This window comes from Nomascus leucogenys, chromosome 19 (genome assembly GCF_006542625.1).
Source record: "Nomascus leucogenys isolate Asia chromosome 19, Asia_NLE_v1, whole genome shotgun sequence".
NCBI classification, from domain to species: Eukaryota; Metazoa; Chordata; class Mammalia; order Primates; family Hylobatidae; genus Nomascus; species Nomascus leucogenys.
Window position 1 is genome coordinate 75,352,053 of NC_044399.1, and position 18,250 is coordinate 75,370,302.

General features: G+C 44.7%; 1 protein-coding gene and 1 pseudogene across 5 annotated transcripts in view; both read left to right on the forward strand.

Moving 5' to 3' along the window:
• The window catches only part of SMG6 (SMG6 nonsense mediated mRNA decay factor), a 239,887-nt gene that overhangs the window by 166,734 nt on the left and 54,903 nt on the right, over positions 1-18,250 (forward strand). The window lies entirely within an intron of this gene.
• Positions 1,672-6,557, forward strand: LOC105738632 (annotated as a pseudogene). Its single transcript, XR_001114473.2, has 2 exons — positions 1,672-1,678; positions 5,680-6,557. The product of XR_001114473.2 is annotated as a mitochondrial calcium uniporter regulator 1 pseudogene (transcript).

Genomic DNA, 18,250 nt, shown 5'->3' on the forward strand with positions numbered 1-18,250 from the left:
ACTTATATCAGCATTTTCCGTAGTACTATCATGATGTATTATTTCATTTGATTTCCACTACAGTTCTACGAGGCATTATCTTTTTTTTTTTTTTTTTTTTTTTTGAGATGGAGTCTCGCTCTTATCGCCCAGGCTCCCAGGTTGTAGGCACGATCTCGGCTCACTGCAACCTTCGCCTCTTGGGTTCAAGCAATTCTCCTGCCTTAGCCTCCCAAATAGCTGGGATTACAGGCGTGCACCACCACGCCCAGCTAGTTTTTGTATTTTTAGTGGAGACGGGGTTTCACCATATTGGACAGGCTGGTCTTGAACTCCTGTCCTCGTGATCCACCCACCTCGGCCTCCCAAAGTGGGCATTATCATATTTTACACCTGAGAAGATTAAGACTTAGACTGATTTATCTGAGATCATATGGCAATATACTAGGTCAGAACCCAGAACTATCATTTTGTATTAGATTTAGGTGAATAAGAGGCCTAAACATAACAGTTTTATCCTCTTACATCAAGAGTCTAGACATAGGCAGTCCAGGGCTAGTGTTCAGGCTCTACCACTTGGCTTCCCCAAGTTGGCAGACACTGGAGCCTCCAGCTCAGTATACAACATCCTATAATGTGGTCCCATCCCAAGATGGTTAGTAGAGCATCAGCAGGCAGCTTAATGGAGGAAGAAAACAGAAAGGGTATGCCCCGTACATTTAAAGAGACTTCTTCAAGGTTTTACGTAAAAGTTCTGTTTACATCTCAAGAGTCACATGGCTATCCTAGCTGCAGAAAAGGCTGAAAATATGGTCACCTGGCTGGCAGAAATGTACCCAGCTATTAGCCACACGTGTTAGCACATACCTGTAATCCTAGCTACTCTAGAGGCTGAGGGCAGGAGGATCACTGGAGCCCAGGAGTTCGAGACTGCAGTAAGCCATGATCATGCCACCGTATCCCATCCCTGGGTGACATATTGAGACCCTGTGTCTAAAACACACACACACTCATACTCTTAGCTAAAAATCAGAGTTATTTTGCTAAAGAAGGGAAGACTGGATTGGGAGGTAACTAGCAAACTGTGCTCCAGCGGTGTTTTGATATTTGGTCTAGTGCTTTCCCACTGTTTCATATTGTCTTTGACTTGTTATGGAGGCTGCCATTTTTTCCAAAGAATTAAACATCAGTTCTCTCTCTCCCAGATGAATAATTACAATAAAAGCTACAGTTTACTGAGTACTTGCCTTATCTTAGATATTATTCTAAGAATTTTACATTTTTAAACTTTTTTTTTCTCCCAGACGGAGTCTTTTTTTTTTTTTTGAGACGGAGTCTCACTCTGTCACCCAGGCTAGAGTGCAGTGGCGCAATCTCGGCTCACTGCAAACTCCGCCTCCCAGGTTCACACCATTCTCCTGCCTCAGCCTCTCCGAGTAGCTGGGACTACAGGCGCCCACCACCACACCCGGCTAATTTTTTTGTATTTTTAGTAGAGACGGGGTTTCACCGTGGTCTCGATCTCCTGACCTCGTGATCCGCCCGCCTCGGCCTCCCAAAGTGCTGGGATTACAAGCGTGAGCCACCGCGCCCGGCCTCCCCAGACGGAGTCTTGCTCTGTCACCCACGCTGGAGTGCAGTGACGCCATCTCGCTCACTGCAACCTCTGTCTCCCGGGTTCAAGTGATTCTCCTGCTTCAGCCTCCCAAGTATCTGGGACTACAGGCGTGCGCCACCACATCTGGCTAATTTTTGTATTTTTAGTAGAGACAGGGTTTCACCATGTTGACCAGGCTGGTCTCGAACTCCTGGCCTCAAGTAATCCACCCACCTTGGCCTCCCAAAGTGCTGGGATTACAACATGGTGAATCCCCGTCTCTACAAAATACACAAAAATTACCACAGACGTGGTAGCACGTGCCTGTAGTCCCAGCTTCTTGGGCCATGAGGCAGGGACATTGCTTGAGCCTGGGAGGTTGAGGCTGCAGTGAGCTATGTTCCCACCACCCTGAGTGACAAAATGAGACCCTGTCGCAACAACAACAAAAGGCAGTATATTTAATGTGCCTTCTTGTTTTTCTCTTCACTGTCCCCTTTCTTCTTCTGTCACTCTCTCAGACCTGAGGCTAGGAAAAGAGATTGACATGCTTTAGATTTTTAGAAAGTTTAGTTCCTGTACCTCATGTAGGAACTTGCATGAGAAAATTGTGCTGGGGAATTAATGAGATGTCTGCAGAGAATCCAGAGGCTCAAAGTTTCTATGTCTTGTTAATAGAAATTTGATTTCCAAATACAATTTTGTATTTTCTCTTCACTCTCACTCCCTCTGGTACTGTTAAGAGTTGTAACAGGTAAGAGCACCATCCATTGATCATCCCACACCTCTTCCCCACAGACAACTCAGTGAGACCGGCGCTTGAATTTGCAGTCTACATGTAGCCTGGGCTTCTCTGCCAGGGTGACACATCTGCTGTTAAGTTGCTCTGAGGCTTGACTTCTCACGTTCATTCAATATTAGATATTTATTGAACACTTACTATTTACCAGGCATTCACAGTGCTAGGGATTTTGTGGTGAATGAGACAGGCATAGTCTCTTACCTCACAGATTTTACATTCCAGTTACGGGGATACAGAGCAAACAAGTAAAGAAATAAATAAGCAAAATAAATTCACTGGGCGTGGTGGCTCATGCCTGTAATCCCAACACTTTGAGGGGCCAAGGCAGGAGGATTGCTCGAGTTCAAAAGTTCCTTTTGTTTTTTTTTTTTTTTTTTTGGAGACAGAGTCTTGCTGTGTTGCCCAGTGCTGGAGTGCAGTGGTGCCATCTTGGCTCACTACAACCTCCGCCTCCTGGGTTGAAGGGATTCTCCTGCCTCAGTCTCCTAGGTAGCTGGGATTACAGGTGCCTACCACCACACCCGGCTAATTTTTGTATTTTTAGTAGGAATGAGGTTTTACCATGTTGGCCAGGCTGGTCTTGAACTCCTGTCCTCAAGTGATCCACCTGCCTTGGCCTCCTGAAGTGCTAGAATTACAGGCGTGAGCCACCGTGCCCGGCTGATTGGTTTTTATTGATTTGCAAGTCTGAATATGAATCTTTGTCAGCTATGTGCGTTGTGGATCACCCAGTTTATAGTTTAATTTTAAATTTATTTACAGCATTTTCTTTGCATAAAAATTTGTGTGACAAATCAGCCATTTCCTTTCTGGTTTATGTCTTATTTAAGAAATCCTTTCTGGCTGGGCACGGGGGCTCATGCCTGGAATCCCCCAGCATTTTGGGAGACCGAGGTGAGCAGATCACAAGGTTAGGAGTTCAAGACCAGCCGGGCCAATATAGTGAAACCCAGTCTCTACTAAAAATACAAAAAAAAAATTAGCTGGGCGTGGTGGCCAGGCACCTGTAGTCCTAGCTACTCGGGAGGCTGAGGCAGGAGAATCGCTTGAACCCGGGAGGCGGAGGTTGCAGTGAGCCGAGATTGCACCACTGCACTCCAGCCTGGGTGACAGAGCAAGACTCTGTCTCAAAAAAAAAAAAAAAGCATTTCTGAGTATGCAATATTGGCCATATATTGCTAAATGTTGAAGCTAGGAGATGATATCAGATTTATTACACTAGTCTCTCCTTTTATGTATGTTTGAGATTTTCCATAATAAAATTTTAATTAAAACAAGACCACTGGCATGCATTTAATAGCAAATATGCTTAAAGTTTTATTGTATATAAAAATCAATTGTCTTAATAATAAGCCAGAGCTTATACTTTGGTGGGGTAAAAGGGGTTACTTTTATCTCTGTGCAAGACTTTGTCATTTGATCTTTTTTTAAAGATGAAGTCTTGCTGTTTTCATCCAGGCTGAAGTGCAGTGGCGCGATTTCGGCTCACTGCAACCTCTACCTCCTGGGTTCAAGCGATTCTCCCGCCTCAGCCTCCTGAGTAGCTGTGGTTATGGGAGCGCACCACCACGCCAGGCTGATTTTTTTTATTTTAAGTAGAAACAGGATTTCACCATGTTGGCCAGGCTGGTCTCGAACTCCTGACCTCAAGTGGTCTGCCCATCTCAGCCTTGTGAAGTGCTGGGATTACAGGTGTGACCAACCATGCCTGGCCCATAGATTTCTTTTTTTTTTTTTTTTTTTGAGATGGAGTCTCGCTCTGTCGCCCAGGCTGGAGTACAGTGGCGTGATCTCGGCTCACTGCACTGCAAGCTCCTCCTCCCAGGTTCACGCCATTCTCCTGCCTCAGCCTCCCGAATAGCTGGAACTACAGGCGCCTGCCACCGTGCCCAGCTAATTTTTTTTGTATTTTTAGTAGAGACGGGTTTCACCGTGTTAGCCAGGATGGTCTTGATCTCCTGACCTTGTGATCCGCCCGCCTCAGCCTCCCAAAATGCTGGGGGATTACAGGCTTGAGCCACCGTGCCCAGCCAGCCTGGCCGATAGATTTCCGATAAGTGTATCTTGTCAGGTTAAGACCATTCGCTTCCATTCCTAGATTGCCATTTTTTTTTAATCACAAATAAGGGCTGAATTTTATTAAATATTTTTTCTTAATCTGTTGATGATTGTGTAGTTTTTGTTTTTAACCTGTTTGTATGGGGTTACACATTAATAATTTTTTAAAAATAGGTTCTTATTCCCATTGCCCAGGCTGGAGTACAGTGGTGCGATCATGGCTCACTGCAGCCTCAACCTCCCTGGGCTTGCCCCTCCCACCTCAGCCTCCTGAGCAACTGAGACTGTGGGCATGTGCCACCACACCTGGCTACTTGTTTGTATTTTTAATAAAGATGGGGTTTCACCATCCCGGGCTCAAGCGATCCACCTGCCTTGGCTTCCCAAAATGCTGGGATTACAGGTGTGAGCCACCCCACCCAGCCCAGTAATAAAATTCTAATTTAAAACTATAATTTTCTTCCTAAAATAGTCCAGTGTACTCTCCCAAACTTCAAAATGAGCATATTCTTGACTCATAGTTGTTTCATGGGAGATAACACATTTCTTTCATTTTCTTGAAGGTTTTTACTCTGCTGCTTGCATGCCATTTTCTTTCTTTCCTTCTTTCTCTCTCTCTCTTTTTTTTTTTTTTCTTTTTTGGAGTCTTGCTCTGTCACCCAGGCTAGAGTGCAGTGGCACGATCTCGGCTCAGTGCAACTGCCACCTCCTGGGTTCAAGTGATTCTCCCATCTCAGTCTCCCAAGTAGCTGGGACTACAGATGCACGCCACCATGCCCGGCTAATTTTTGTATTTTTGGTAGAGGCAGGGTTTCACCACGTTGGTCAAGCTAGTCTCGAACTCCTGACCTCAAGTGATCCACCTGCCTCTGCCTCCCAAGGTGCTGGGATTACAGGCATGAGCCACCGTGCCAGGCCTCAAGTTTACAATAGTGGGTATACAATGCTTGGAGAGGCTTAACAAATCAGCAGGATAGTGGCATACAGAATAAAGCATAAGGCAGTTAGAGTGGCATATAGGTTAGTACTGTTGAAATCAGAATCCGGTGGTTTTTAATCTAACTCTAGAGCCATCCTGTCCAATACAACTTTCTGCAGTGGTGAAAGTGTTCTACTTGACACTGTCCAGTATGGTAGCTACTGGCCGCGTGTAACTGTTGAGCACATGAAATGTGGCTGGTCTACCTGAAGAAATGATTTTTTTAAATTGTGGTAAAATATATACAACATAAAATTTACCATTTCGTGCCCTCCCTGCACTTGGCCGCCGCTGTTCCGTGCCGGCAGCCTGGGGACTGGGAGCGCTCGTGCCTTGGGTACGCTGCCCCACTGGCTAGATGCAGCAGCGCGTAGATGTGCCCGTGGGGCCTTGCCCCGGGCATCGCTGCTGCTGCCGCCAGCGCCCTTCGCCCGTGCCTCGGCACGGCGCCTATGCTCACTTCCTGCAGGAGTCTGCTGGATACCTGCAGCTGGAGCGCAGAAGGAGAGATTTCAGCTCCTCTGGGAGTAGGAAGCTCTCCTTTGACACTTGTGCCTTAGTGTGCTTTCTGGAAGACCATGGGTTTGCTACTCAGCAAGCAAAAATCGTAGTGTCTGCATTGGTCAAGGTCCTGGAGGCCAACATGGACATCGTCTACAAAGATATGGCCACCAAGATGCAGCAGGAGATCGCTCTTCAGCAAATAATGTCTCAGACTGTGAATGTGAAAAAGAATATGATTATTTTGGAGAAGAGTGAATTTTCAGCCCTCAGAGCAGAACATGAGAAAATAAAACTCAAACTACATCAGTTAAAACAAGTAATGGATGAAGTGATTAAAGTCCGAACAGATACTAAATTAGACTTCACCCTAGAAAAGAGCAGAGTAAAAGAATTGTATTCGTTGAATGAAAGGAAGCTGCTGGAATCGAGAACAGAAATAGTGACATTGCATGCCCAGCAAGATCGGGCCGTCACCCAGAGAGGTAGGAAGATAGAAACTCAGGTTGCTGGCCCCAAAACCATGCTTGAGTCACACAAGCTTGATAATATTAAATATTTAGCAGGGTCTATATTTACATGCCTAACAGTAGCTCTGGGATTTTATCACCTGCGGATCTAATAAAGTGTCTATTTAAAGAGGGAGAAAAAAAGGATTTACCATTTCAACAATTTTTTAAGTGTACAACTCAGTGGCATTAAGTACATTCACAGTGTTGTGCAACCATCACTACTGTCCATTTCCAGAACTTTTCATCATTCCAAACGCTGTAACCATTAAACAGTAACTCCCCCTTCCCCCTTCCCCTGGCAACTTCTACTTTCTAGCTCTATGCATTTCCCTATTGTAAGTACCTCATATAAGTGGAATCATGCAATATTTGTCTTTTTTTTTTTTTTTTTTTTTTTTTTTTTTTTTTGAGACAGGGTCTCTCTGTGTTGCCCAGGCTGGAGTGCAGTGTCACCATTATGGCTCACTGCAGCCTCAAACTCCCAAGCCCAAGGGATCCTCCCACCTCAGCTTCCTAAGTAGCTGGGACCACAAGCACATACCACCACACCCAGCTAATTGTATGCACGCATGTGTGTGCGTGTGCATGTGTGCACGTGTGTGTGTGTGTATGTTTGTGTCTGTGTGCGTGCATGCATGTGTGTGCGTATGTGTGTGTAGAAATAGGGTCTCCCCCTGTTGCCAGAGCTTCTCTTGAACTCCTAGGCCTCGAGTGAGCGTCCCACCACAGCCTCCCGAAGTGCCGAAGTGCTGAGATTACTGGTGTGAGTCACCACCTGTGATGCACAGAAGTGTTTAATTTTGATAAAGTCCAGTTAGTTTTTTTTTTTTTTTTTTTGAAACTGAGCCTTACTCTGTTGCCCAGGCCGGAGTGCAGTGGCTTGATCTTGGCTCACTGCAACCTCCACCTCCCGGGTTCAAGTGATTGTTGTGCCTCAGCCTTTCAAATAGCTGGGATTACAGGGGCCCGCCCGGCTAGTTTTTGTATTTTTAGTAGAGACAGGGTTTCACCATGTTGGCCAGTCTGGTCTCAAACTCCTGACCTCAAGTGACCTGCCTGCCTCAGCCTCCCAAAGTGCTGGGATTACAAACATGAGGCACTGTGTCTGGCCTGCTTATTTTTTTCTTTTGTTTCTTGTGCTTTTGATGTCATATCCAAGAAATCATTGCCAAATCCAGTGTCATAAAGATTTTCCCTTATGCTTTCTTCTAAGAGTTTTCTAGTTTTAGCTCTTTTTAGGTCTTTGATCCATTTTGAATTTGTTTTTGTATATGGTGTTAGGTAAGGGTCCAGCTTCATTCTTTTGCATGTGAATATCCAGGTTTTTTTAAGCTCTTTTTATTGAAAAGACTATTCCTTCCATAAGATTGGAATTGGTCTTGACATCCTTGTCAAAAGTCAGTTGACCCTGTATTTGTGAGAGTTTACTTCTAGGTTTTCTGTTCTATTCTATGCCAGTACCACACCGTTTTGATTAGTATAGTTTTGCAGTAAGTTTTGAAATCCAGAAACATGAGCCCTCTAACTTTTGTTCTTTTTCAAGATTATTTTGGCTATGTGGGGTCCCTTAAGATTCCATATGAATTTTTTTTTTTTTTTTTTGAGATGGTTTCTCACTCCATCTCCCAGGCTGGAGTGCAGCGGCACAATGTCAGCTCACTGCAATCTCTGCCTCCCAGGTTCAAGCGATTCTTGTGCCTCAGCCTCCCAAGTACCTGGGATTACAGGCATGTGCCACCACACCCAGCTAATTTTTGTATTTTTAGTAGAGATGGGGTTTTGCCATGTTGACCAGGCTGGTCTCCAACTCCTGACCTCAAGCAGTCCGCCCGCTTTGGCCTCCCAGAGTGCTGGGACTACTGGCATGAGCCATTGCATCCAGCTACAGTCCATATGAATTTTAAGATGTGTTTTTATGGATCTGTGGAAAATGCCATTGGGATTTTGATAGGAATTGCATTGAATCTGTAGATTGCTTTGGTTACCATCGTTAGCTTAACAATATTGTCTTCCAATTCATGAACATGGAATGTTTTTCCATTTATTGGAACTCCATTTTTAATTATATTCAATTTTAGGAAATTTAAATTTAAGTTTGGCCATATTGTAACTAATCATCATCCTATTAGCCAGCACAGCCCAAGAGAATTATCCTCAGATTTTCTTTTCTTCCTAAATCATAGGATTGTAGTGACGTCTTCAGAGACCTTGTAGTATCTGAATGATCACTGGTCTCAGGATGTCTGGATTATATGGAATGCATGGTTAAAAGGGTGAATAAACGGGGTTTTGGTCCCTCCAGGTTATCTCTGTCTTGGAGATATGAGAGGGCTACAAGTCTTGCCACATCAGACTCTGTCTCCTTCTCTATTTTCCCTTTGGAAATGTCTGTTTTTCTCCAGAGCCAAAGAGAACCTCTTGTTTTCCAAAAAATTAGCAAAAAGTAGACTCTGCTCTGGCAGGAATGGAACTCCTTCTGCCTCTTCCTATTTCCATAGAAGAACAGACCACAGTGCCCCAAATGGGGTGTTTTTAAAAGAAAAGCATCTCCAAATGGAGATGCTGATTATTTTATAGCAGTGTATACCTTGTTCATCGTTCTGATGCTGTTCTCATGGGAACAGCAACAAAAAATGCCTTTTGGTGCCAATCATGGTTGTGCTCCCAATTGTGTTTTCCTTGAGGGTCAGCAATCTAAGAGATGCCTGCACATTAGAAACAAAAAATAAAGAATAAACGCTGTAAATAATTAATTAAACCAGGGAACCCCCTTTCCGTGTCCATTCATTTTTCTGCCATGTAAGAAGTAATGGTAGGATGCGGAAGACCTGTGTCCTTAGTACTGTTGAGTCTCCCTGCTGCCCCCTTCTCTAGCTTCTCTCTAAAGACTCCCTGGGGAGATCTGCAGATCTCAGAGTAAACAGGAAATCTTACTAAGTAAAATAGGGAGTCTTAGAGCCTAGAGGGTAAGAGACACAGCTCTCCAGGAAGAAGATGCCTTTGGCCTTGGACAGCCAGGAGCAGTGGGTTTGATATAAACACTCTGTTGTGACTCTCTGCGGAGGAACCCTCCAATCCACTTTAGGCCAGAAATGGAACTTTGTTTCCTGGCCTGCCCGTGACTACTCTACATCAGTCTCTCCTGAAAAGAGGCTAGAATATCACTTGTGTATTCAGAATTGGACTAGCCCAGTAGTTAGCCACTTCGCTGAAACTGATTTCTCTGCCTTACTGCCCTGTGGCCTGTACCCCACCCTTATTGTCACCCCTCTCTTTGTACAGAGATAACTTCTTTACTATAGCATTTGGGATTTCCCACACTGCAGTTGATCTGTCACCGCACTACCAAAATGCCTCTGCCAACCACTTGGGTGTCCCGGTGTCAGAAGTTAGAAGTGTCCCAACTGTCCCATCCAGCCTCCTCAGCTCTCCTCTCTCTCGTGGGTTGTTGTTCTGGAATGATATTCCTCTTGGATTCAGTGTGTGCAGTCTGATTTGGGTGGAGCCTTGAGCTGTACACAGGAGTGCTGGTAATGTCTGGCCTTCAGTGCTGCCAAAGGCAAAAAGCTGGCCTCTTCTCAGTGTAAAGCACATAGTTGGATTGCTGGGGCAGTGTTAAATGGAGGGTGGAGTGAGCAAATACCACTCTCTTCCTACTGTGTTTTCAGGAAGTGATTATAAAAGCAGCTATAAGTTTGAATGAAATCAAAAGAATGAATTGTCACCTTCCCCCAACAAAAACCAGATGAGCACAAACATATACACAAATACACTCCTCCTCTGCACTCCATCCAAGATCCACACCCTGGCTCTGCCAGGCTTCACTTCAGTGCTATTTCAGAGCAAAGAGCCTTTGTTGTGCCATCTCCATTCTCTTCCCTGGGAGAGAGCTTAGTAGTCTTATGAATGAGAGCTCGACTTCCCTTTCGGCATACTGTGGGTTTCACTTCCCTATCCTCTCTCCTTCCAAGAAGAGTGTGGGCAGAAGCATATAGGTGGGAGGAATAACCATTGCCAAGATTTAATTCGTCAGTTAGGGATTGGGGTTTCAGAACTGGCAGTAAAATTGTTTGCAGAGTTAATTGTCAATGAAAGGAGTTTCTGTGCCATCAACACACTTCCATTCCTTCCTTCCAGCTGCCTCTTTCCGTCATACTGCCTTTTGCCTGGTACCTCCGTGGGGTTTAAGCCATATGGCTCTTATGAATATTGTTTGGAGTCTCCAAAAGTGGAAGATTTGGCTGTGCAGCACACAGCACCCCTGGGTCTACTCCTCCCCTCTCAGCAGCTGTTTGCCACTGACCGAGGTGGCGACCGAGCCTATGTGTGTGGCCAGAGTCAGTGACAAGTATCCCACCCAGGCCTGGGGAAGCCCTTAGCCAGTGCGGTTCCTGTGGCAGCAGCCAAACACGCCAGAGTTCCTCATACCTTCAGGGCTATGGTGTAACAGCCAGCTTTATGCGGTAGCATTGTTTAGGGTTGGTTGACTTGACTTCTCTGTCCCCACCCTCTGTGTTTAAGGGAATCTGGCCATCATCCAGTAGGGCAGAAGTTGGCATTTACAGAGAGTGGCTTTCTGCCACCTCTCATGTGGTAGGAGCCAGGACCACCTCCATCTCTGCTTCCTACCCATGTAGCAAAGAGGAAGGGGCCCCTCTGTGCTCAGCCTCCTGTTGTGGAGTTTCAAGTTGCCTAAGATCAGAATAGGGCTATCTGCCAGGTTATCTGCCCAGATAAACATTTATTGTTTACAGGGACATGTTTCAGCTGCTCTGGCTGCTCCCACTGGTGAGATCTTCTAGTGTCTTGAGGTTTTAAGCCAGTATATGGGGCCGACGTCCAGGCACAGAACTACTGGAGCTGGAGAGGCTAAGTGGCTGGCGGCTTCTAACTTAGCTTCACCATTGCCCCCCGCCCCACTTCCCACTGCCAGAGCTAGATTTACATCTCTTGTTCTTAGTTCTGCCTCCTGGATATTGAAGCTGCGTCTACGTTTTAAAGCTTTCTAGCCTTTAGAATTTGGGGATTTATATGAGATCCAGTGTTAGGACACAGCAAGCTGAAGGCTTCTTTTACATGGCAGAACCAGCCCTCTGACACTGTGTGTTCCTTAATAGCTAATGAGACAGCTGTTTAGTGACGGCAACAGGGATTGATGCAGATTTTCTTTTTTTAATCCAACTAGGTCCAGTGCTTCCAAATATTGTCTTTTTATTTTTTAGTGATGTGATTGATTTTCCAACATTTTATTATACAGCAAAGTTGAAAATTCTCCAGTGAGCTCACTTATACCCAATACCTACATGCCGTGATTCTCATTTTACTGTATTTGTCTTATCATGTTATCTGTTTATGTCTCTCTCCCCCTCTCTTCCCCCATCTATCCATCCATCCATCCATCCATTTTTTTCTTCTTTTAAATAATTTTTTTAATGCCTATAATCCTAGCACTTTGGGAGGCCAAGGCGGGCAGATTGCTTGAAGCCAGGAGTTTGAGACCATCCTGGCCAACATGGTGAAACCCCGTCTCTACTAAAAATAGAAAAATGCGCTGGATGTGGTGGCGGGCACCTATAATCCCAGCTATTCAGGAAGCTGAAGCATGAGAATTGCTTGAACCCAGGAGGGCAGAGGTTGCAATCAGCTGAGATTGTGCCATGCACTCCAGCCTGGGCGACAGAGTGAGACTATCTCAAAAAAGAAAAGAAAAGAAAAGACCGCCTGGGCAACATGGTGAAACCCCATCTCAAAAAAAAAAATACAAAAATTAGCCGAATGTAGTGGCTATAGCACCTGTTGACCCAGCTACTCAGGAGAACTGCTTTAGTAGCCCAGGAGGTCAAGGCTGTAGTGAGCCCAAAATCATGCCACTGTACTCCAGCCTGGGTGACAGAGCAAGAGAGTGTCTCTCTCTCTATACACACACACACACACACACACACACACACACACACACATATATGTATATGTGTGGGTGTATGTATATAAATAATCATATATTATAATCCCTTATCTCCACCTCTGTCCCCAAAGGCAAGCTCTGTTCTGATTTTTTCCACCAAGATTAGATTTGCCTATTGTAGAACCCCATATAAATGGAATCACACAGTAAGTACATGCTCTTGAGAAAGGCTTTTTTCATTTAGCTTAATTTTTCTGAGATTCCTCTATGTTGTTACATATATTAGTATATATTAGTAGCCCACTCCTTTTTATTGCTGAGTAGTATTCCATTTTGTGAATATGTCACAGTTTATCTGGTTGACAGACAGTGAATCTATTTCCAGTTTTTAGCTGTTACGAATAAAGTTGCTGTGAATAGTTGTACACAAATCTGTTTTTGGACATGTGTTTTCACTTGAGTAAATGCGTAGGATTAGAATTGCCGAGTCAGAGATTAGATGTGCATTTTTTATTAGAGATCCCCTGGACCAAGCTTGTCCAACCCGTGGCCCACAGGCTGCACGCAGCCCAGGATGGCTTTGAATGCAGCCCAACACAAATTCGTAGACTTTCTTAAAACATTATGAGCTTTTTTGCCCCCCCTTTTTTTTAAGCTCATCAGTTATAGTTAGTGCTATTATATTTTATGCGTGGCCCAAGACATTTCTTCCATTGTGGCCCAGGGAAGCTAAAAGATTGGATACCCCTGCCCTACAGCTTTTTCCAAAGATGATTGTGTTATACTCCAACAATTATGACACTTCCCATTGCTTCACATCCTCATTCTGGTAGGTGTGTGGTGACTGGTGATATATCGTTTTTAGCTTAATTTGTATCTCCCTGATGACTAATGAAGTTGTATACTTTTTGTTTTTTTCAGACAGGGTCTTGCTCTGTCACCCAAGCCAAGGAGCAGTGGCATAATCACGGCTCACTGCAGACTTGACCTCCTGAGTTTGGGCAATCTTCCTGCCTCAGCCTCTCAAGTAGCTGGGACTACAGGTGTGTGCCACCACACTGGGCTAATTTTTTTAAAATTTTTTTGTAGAAATAAGGTATTGCTATGTTGCCTACGCTGGTCTCCAGCATCTGGGCTCAAACAGTCCTCCTGCCTCACTCGCCCAAAGTGCTAGGATTATAGGCGTGAGCCACCATGCCCAACCGAAGTTGTATACTTTTTCATACGCTTACTGACCATTTTGTGTATCTTCCTTATGAAGCATCTTTTCACATCTTCTGCCCATTTTCTTGAGTTATTCTCTTTATTGATTTCCTTATGTATTCTGGATGTAAGTAATTTGTCAGATACATGTTTTGTGAATATTTTCACAAAGTCTGTGTCTTACCTATTCATTTTCTTAATATCTTTTGATAAGCAAAAGGTTTTAATTTTCATGAAATCAATTTATCATGCTTTTCTTTTATGGTTATTACTTTATGAGGGCTAAAAATCCCAAGTGATAAGGATCTTCTACTTTGTTTTCCTCTAAGCGCTATATTGAGGCTAGGCCTGGTGGCTCACGCCTGTAATCCGAGCACTTTGGGAGGTCGAGGTGGGTGGATCGCTTGAGGCCAGGAGTTCAAGACCAGCCTTACCAACACGGTGAAACCCTTTCTCTACTAAAAATATAAAAAATTGGCTGGACATGGCCAGGCACGGTGGCTCATGCCTGTAATACCAGCACTTTGGGAGGCTGAGGCGGGCGGATCACGAGGTCAGGAGATTGAGACCATGCTGGCTAACACGGTGAAACCCCGTCTCTACTAAAAATACAAAAAAATTAGCTAGGCATGGCGGCGGGCGCCTGTAGCCCCACCTACTTGGGAGGCTGAGGCAGGAGAATGGCATGAACCTGGGAGGCGGAGCTTGCGGTGAGCCGAGATCGCGCCACTGCACTCCAGCCTGGGCGACAGAGCAAGACTCCATCTCAAAAAAAAAAAAAAAAAATTAGCTGGACGTGGTGGTACATGCCTGTAATCCCAACTACTCAGGAGGCTGAGGTACAAGAATCACTTGAACCCAGGAGGCAGAGGTTGCAGTGCGCTGAGATTGTGCCACTGCACTCCAGCCTGGGCAACAGAGCAAGACTCCGTCTCAAATAATAATAATAATAATAATTCTGGGCTGGGTGCGGTGACTAATGCCTATAATCCCAGCACTTTGGAAGGCTGAGGCAGGCGGATCACTTGAGGTCAAGAGTTCGAGACCAGCCTGGCCAGTATGGTAAAACCCTGTCTCTATTAAAAATACAAAAATTATGGCCGGCACAGTGGCTCATGCTTGTAATCCCAGCACTTTGGGAGGCGGAGGCGGGCAGATCACAAGGTCAGGAGATTGAGACCATCCTGGCTAACACAGTGAAACCCCATCTCTACTAGAAATACAAAAAATTAGCCGGGCATGGTGGCACACCTATAATCCCAGCCACTTGGGAGGCTGAGTCAGGAGAATTGCTTGAACCCGGGAGACGGAGGTTACAGTAAGCCAAGATCGTGCCACTGCACTCCAGCCTGGGCGACAGAGCAAGACTTCGTCTCAAAAAAAAAAATTAGCCAGGTGGGTGCCTGTAATCCCAGCTACTCAGCAGACTGAGGCAGGAGAATTGCTTGAACCGGGAGACGGAGGTCGCAGTGAGTCGAGGTCACACCTCTGCACTCCATCCAGCCTGGGCAACAGAACGAGATTCTATGTCAAAAAAAAAAAAAGTTACATTGAGCCAGGCACAGTGGCCCACGCCTATAATCTCAACGCTTTATCAGGCCAAGGCAGGAGGATCCCTTCAGTCCAGGAATTCGAGACCAGCTTGGGCAACATAGTGAGACCCCCATGACTACAAAAAAATGAAAAAATTAGCCAGACATGGTGGCCTACACCTGTGGTCCCAGCTACTTACAACCTTGCAGGGCAAGGCTTCAGTGTGCCATGTTTGCACCACTGCACTTTAGCCTGGGCAACAGAGCAAGACCCTAGCTCAAAATTTTAAAAGACGAAAAAAGCTATGTAGATTTAGCTTTTATGTTTAGGTCTATGAGACATTTGAAATAAAATTTTTTTTTGAGACAGAGTCTCACTCTGCCACCCAGGCTGGAGTGCAGTGGCCTGATCTCGGCTCACTGCTACCTCTGCTCCCCAGATTCAAGTGATTCTCGTGCCTCAGCCTCCTGAGTAGCTGGGACTACAGGTGCACACCACCGTGCTTGGCTAATTTTTGTATTTTTAGTAGAGACGGGGTTTCATCATGTTGGCCAGGCTGGTCTCTAACTCCTGACCTCAAGTGATCCGCCTGCCTCAGCCTCCCAAAGTGCTGGGATTACAGGCATGAGCCACTGCGCCCATTCCTGTTGTTTTGTTTTTTGAGACAGGGTCTTACTCTGTCACCTAGGCTAGAATGCAGTGACATGGGTGACTCACTGTAGCCTCAACCTCCCAGGCTCAAGTGATCCTCCCACCTCAACCTTCCAAGAAGCTGGAACTATAAGCAAGCGCCACCACACCTGGCTAATTTTTTAATTTTTTATAGAAATGGGGTCTCACTATGTTTCCCAGGCTGCTCTTGAACTCCTGGACTCAAGTGATCCCCCTGCCTTGGCCTCCCAAAGTGCTGGAATTAACAGATATGAGCCAGTGTGCCTGGTCTTCAAATTAATTTTGTATATGGTATAATATAAGAACTAAAACTTTTCCCCCCCATATGGATATCAAGTTATATCAGCACTATTTATTGAAAAGGCATTTCTTGCCTCTACTGGATTGCTTTGGTACTTTTTTTCAAATATCAGATGAGCATATAAGCGGGGGTGTCTTACGCTTTCTGTTCTTTTTGCTTGTTTTATTAAAAAATTCTTTTTTTTTTTTTTTTTTTTTTTTTTGAGACGGAGTCTCGCTCTGTCACCCAGGCTGGAGTGCAGTGGCGTGATCTCGGCTCACTGCAAGCTCCGCCTCCCGGGTTCACGCCATTCTCCTGCCTCAGCCTCTCCGAGTAGCTGGGACTACAGGCACCCGCCACCACGCCCAGCTAATTTTTTTATATTTTTAGTAGAGACGAGGTTTCACCATGGTCTCGATCTCCTGACCTCGTGATCCGCCCGCCTCAGCCTCCCAAAGTGCTGGGATTACAAGTGTGAGCCACCACGCCCGGCAAAAAATTCTTAAGACAAACGCTAGAATACTTACGGGAGTAAGTTTAATTTACATATCAGTTTTGGGAGAATTGACATCTTAACAACATTTTTCTAGTTTATGAACCTAGTATAGCTAGCCTTTTACCTAGGTCTTTTATACTTTTCATTGTACAGGTCTTATACATTGTCTGTTAAGTTTATTCCTAAATACATTTTATTTTCTATGCCATTATCAATGGAATTGTTTCTAAATTGTATTTACTGATCTTTTGCTGCTAGAATATGAAAATACAATTGACTTTTGTATATTGATGTATCCTTCAATCCTAAAGACATTTTTATTAGAATTTAATCTAGTAGTTATTTGCGCATTCTTTGGGATTTTCTGTGTTAAACAATCATGTCATCTGCAAACAGAGGCAGTACTTTTCCATTTTTATGCTTTGATCTTTTTTTTCTTGCCTTAATACAGTGTCTGAGATCTCCACTAGTGAGTTGAATGGAAATGGTGAGAGCGGGCATCCTTGCTAGGACCACGTATATCTGTGGTTCCAGCTACTTGGGAGGCTGAGGCGAAAGGATCACTTGAGCCCAGGAGGCTGCAGTGAGCCATGTTCACGCTACTGCACTACAGACTGGGCAACAGAGACCCTGTCTCAAAAAAAAAAAAAAATTAAAAGCCATACTGGTGGCTGTCTAGAAGTATTTCATTGTGATTTTTGTTTTGTTTTGTTTTGTTGTTGTTGCTCTCATTGTGATTTTAACTTGCATTTCCCTCATGAGTAATGATATTGAGTGCCTTTTCTTCTGCTATTGGCCATTTGAATACCCTCTTCTGGGGAGTGCCTGTTCCTGATTTTTACCCATGTTTTTCTTGGATTCTTTGTCTTTTTTCTTATTGATTTATAGAGTTTTTTTTTTTTCCAGTATTCTGAATATAAGTCCTATGTTGGATACAAGTATTGAAAATATCTTCTTGCAGTCTGTGGTTCATCTTTTCAGGGTTTTTATTTTTTTGAGGCAGAGTCTCGCTCTGTCGCTCAGGCTGGAGTGCAGTGGCACAATCTCAGCTCACTGCAACCTCTACTTCCTGGGTTCAAGTGATTCTCCTGCCTCAGCCTCCTGAGTAGCTGGGATTACATGTACCTGCCACCACACTCAGCTAATTTTTGTATTTTTAGTAGAGACGGGGTTTCACCATGTTGGCCAGGCTGGTCTCAAACTCCTGACCTCAAGAAACTCCTGACCTCAAGAAACTCCTGACCTCAAGAAACTTCTGACCTCGAACTCCTGACCCCACCCACCTCAGCCTCCCAAAGTGCTGGGATTACAGGCGTGAGCCACTATGCCCAGCCATCTTTTCAGTATTAATGGTATCTTTTTATGAACACAAATCTTAGTTTAGTTAAGTCATATTTATAATTTTTCCTTGGTCGGGTACAGTGGCTCATTCCTGTAATCTCAACACTTTGGAAGGCCGAGGCGGGAGGATCCCTTGAGGCCAGGAGTTCAGTACCAGCCTGGGAAACATAGCAAGACCCTGCCTGTACAAAAAAATAAAAAATAGCTGGGCAGGGTGGCACATGCCCATATGTACCAACTACTCAAGAGGCTGAAGTGGGAAGACTGCTTGGGCCAAGGCAGTTGAGGCTGCAGTGAGCCAAGATCATGCCACTGCACTCTAGCCTGGGCAACACAGCGAGATCCTGTCTCAAAAATAAATAAATAATAAATAGATATATTTTTATTAAAAGTTA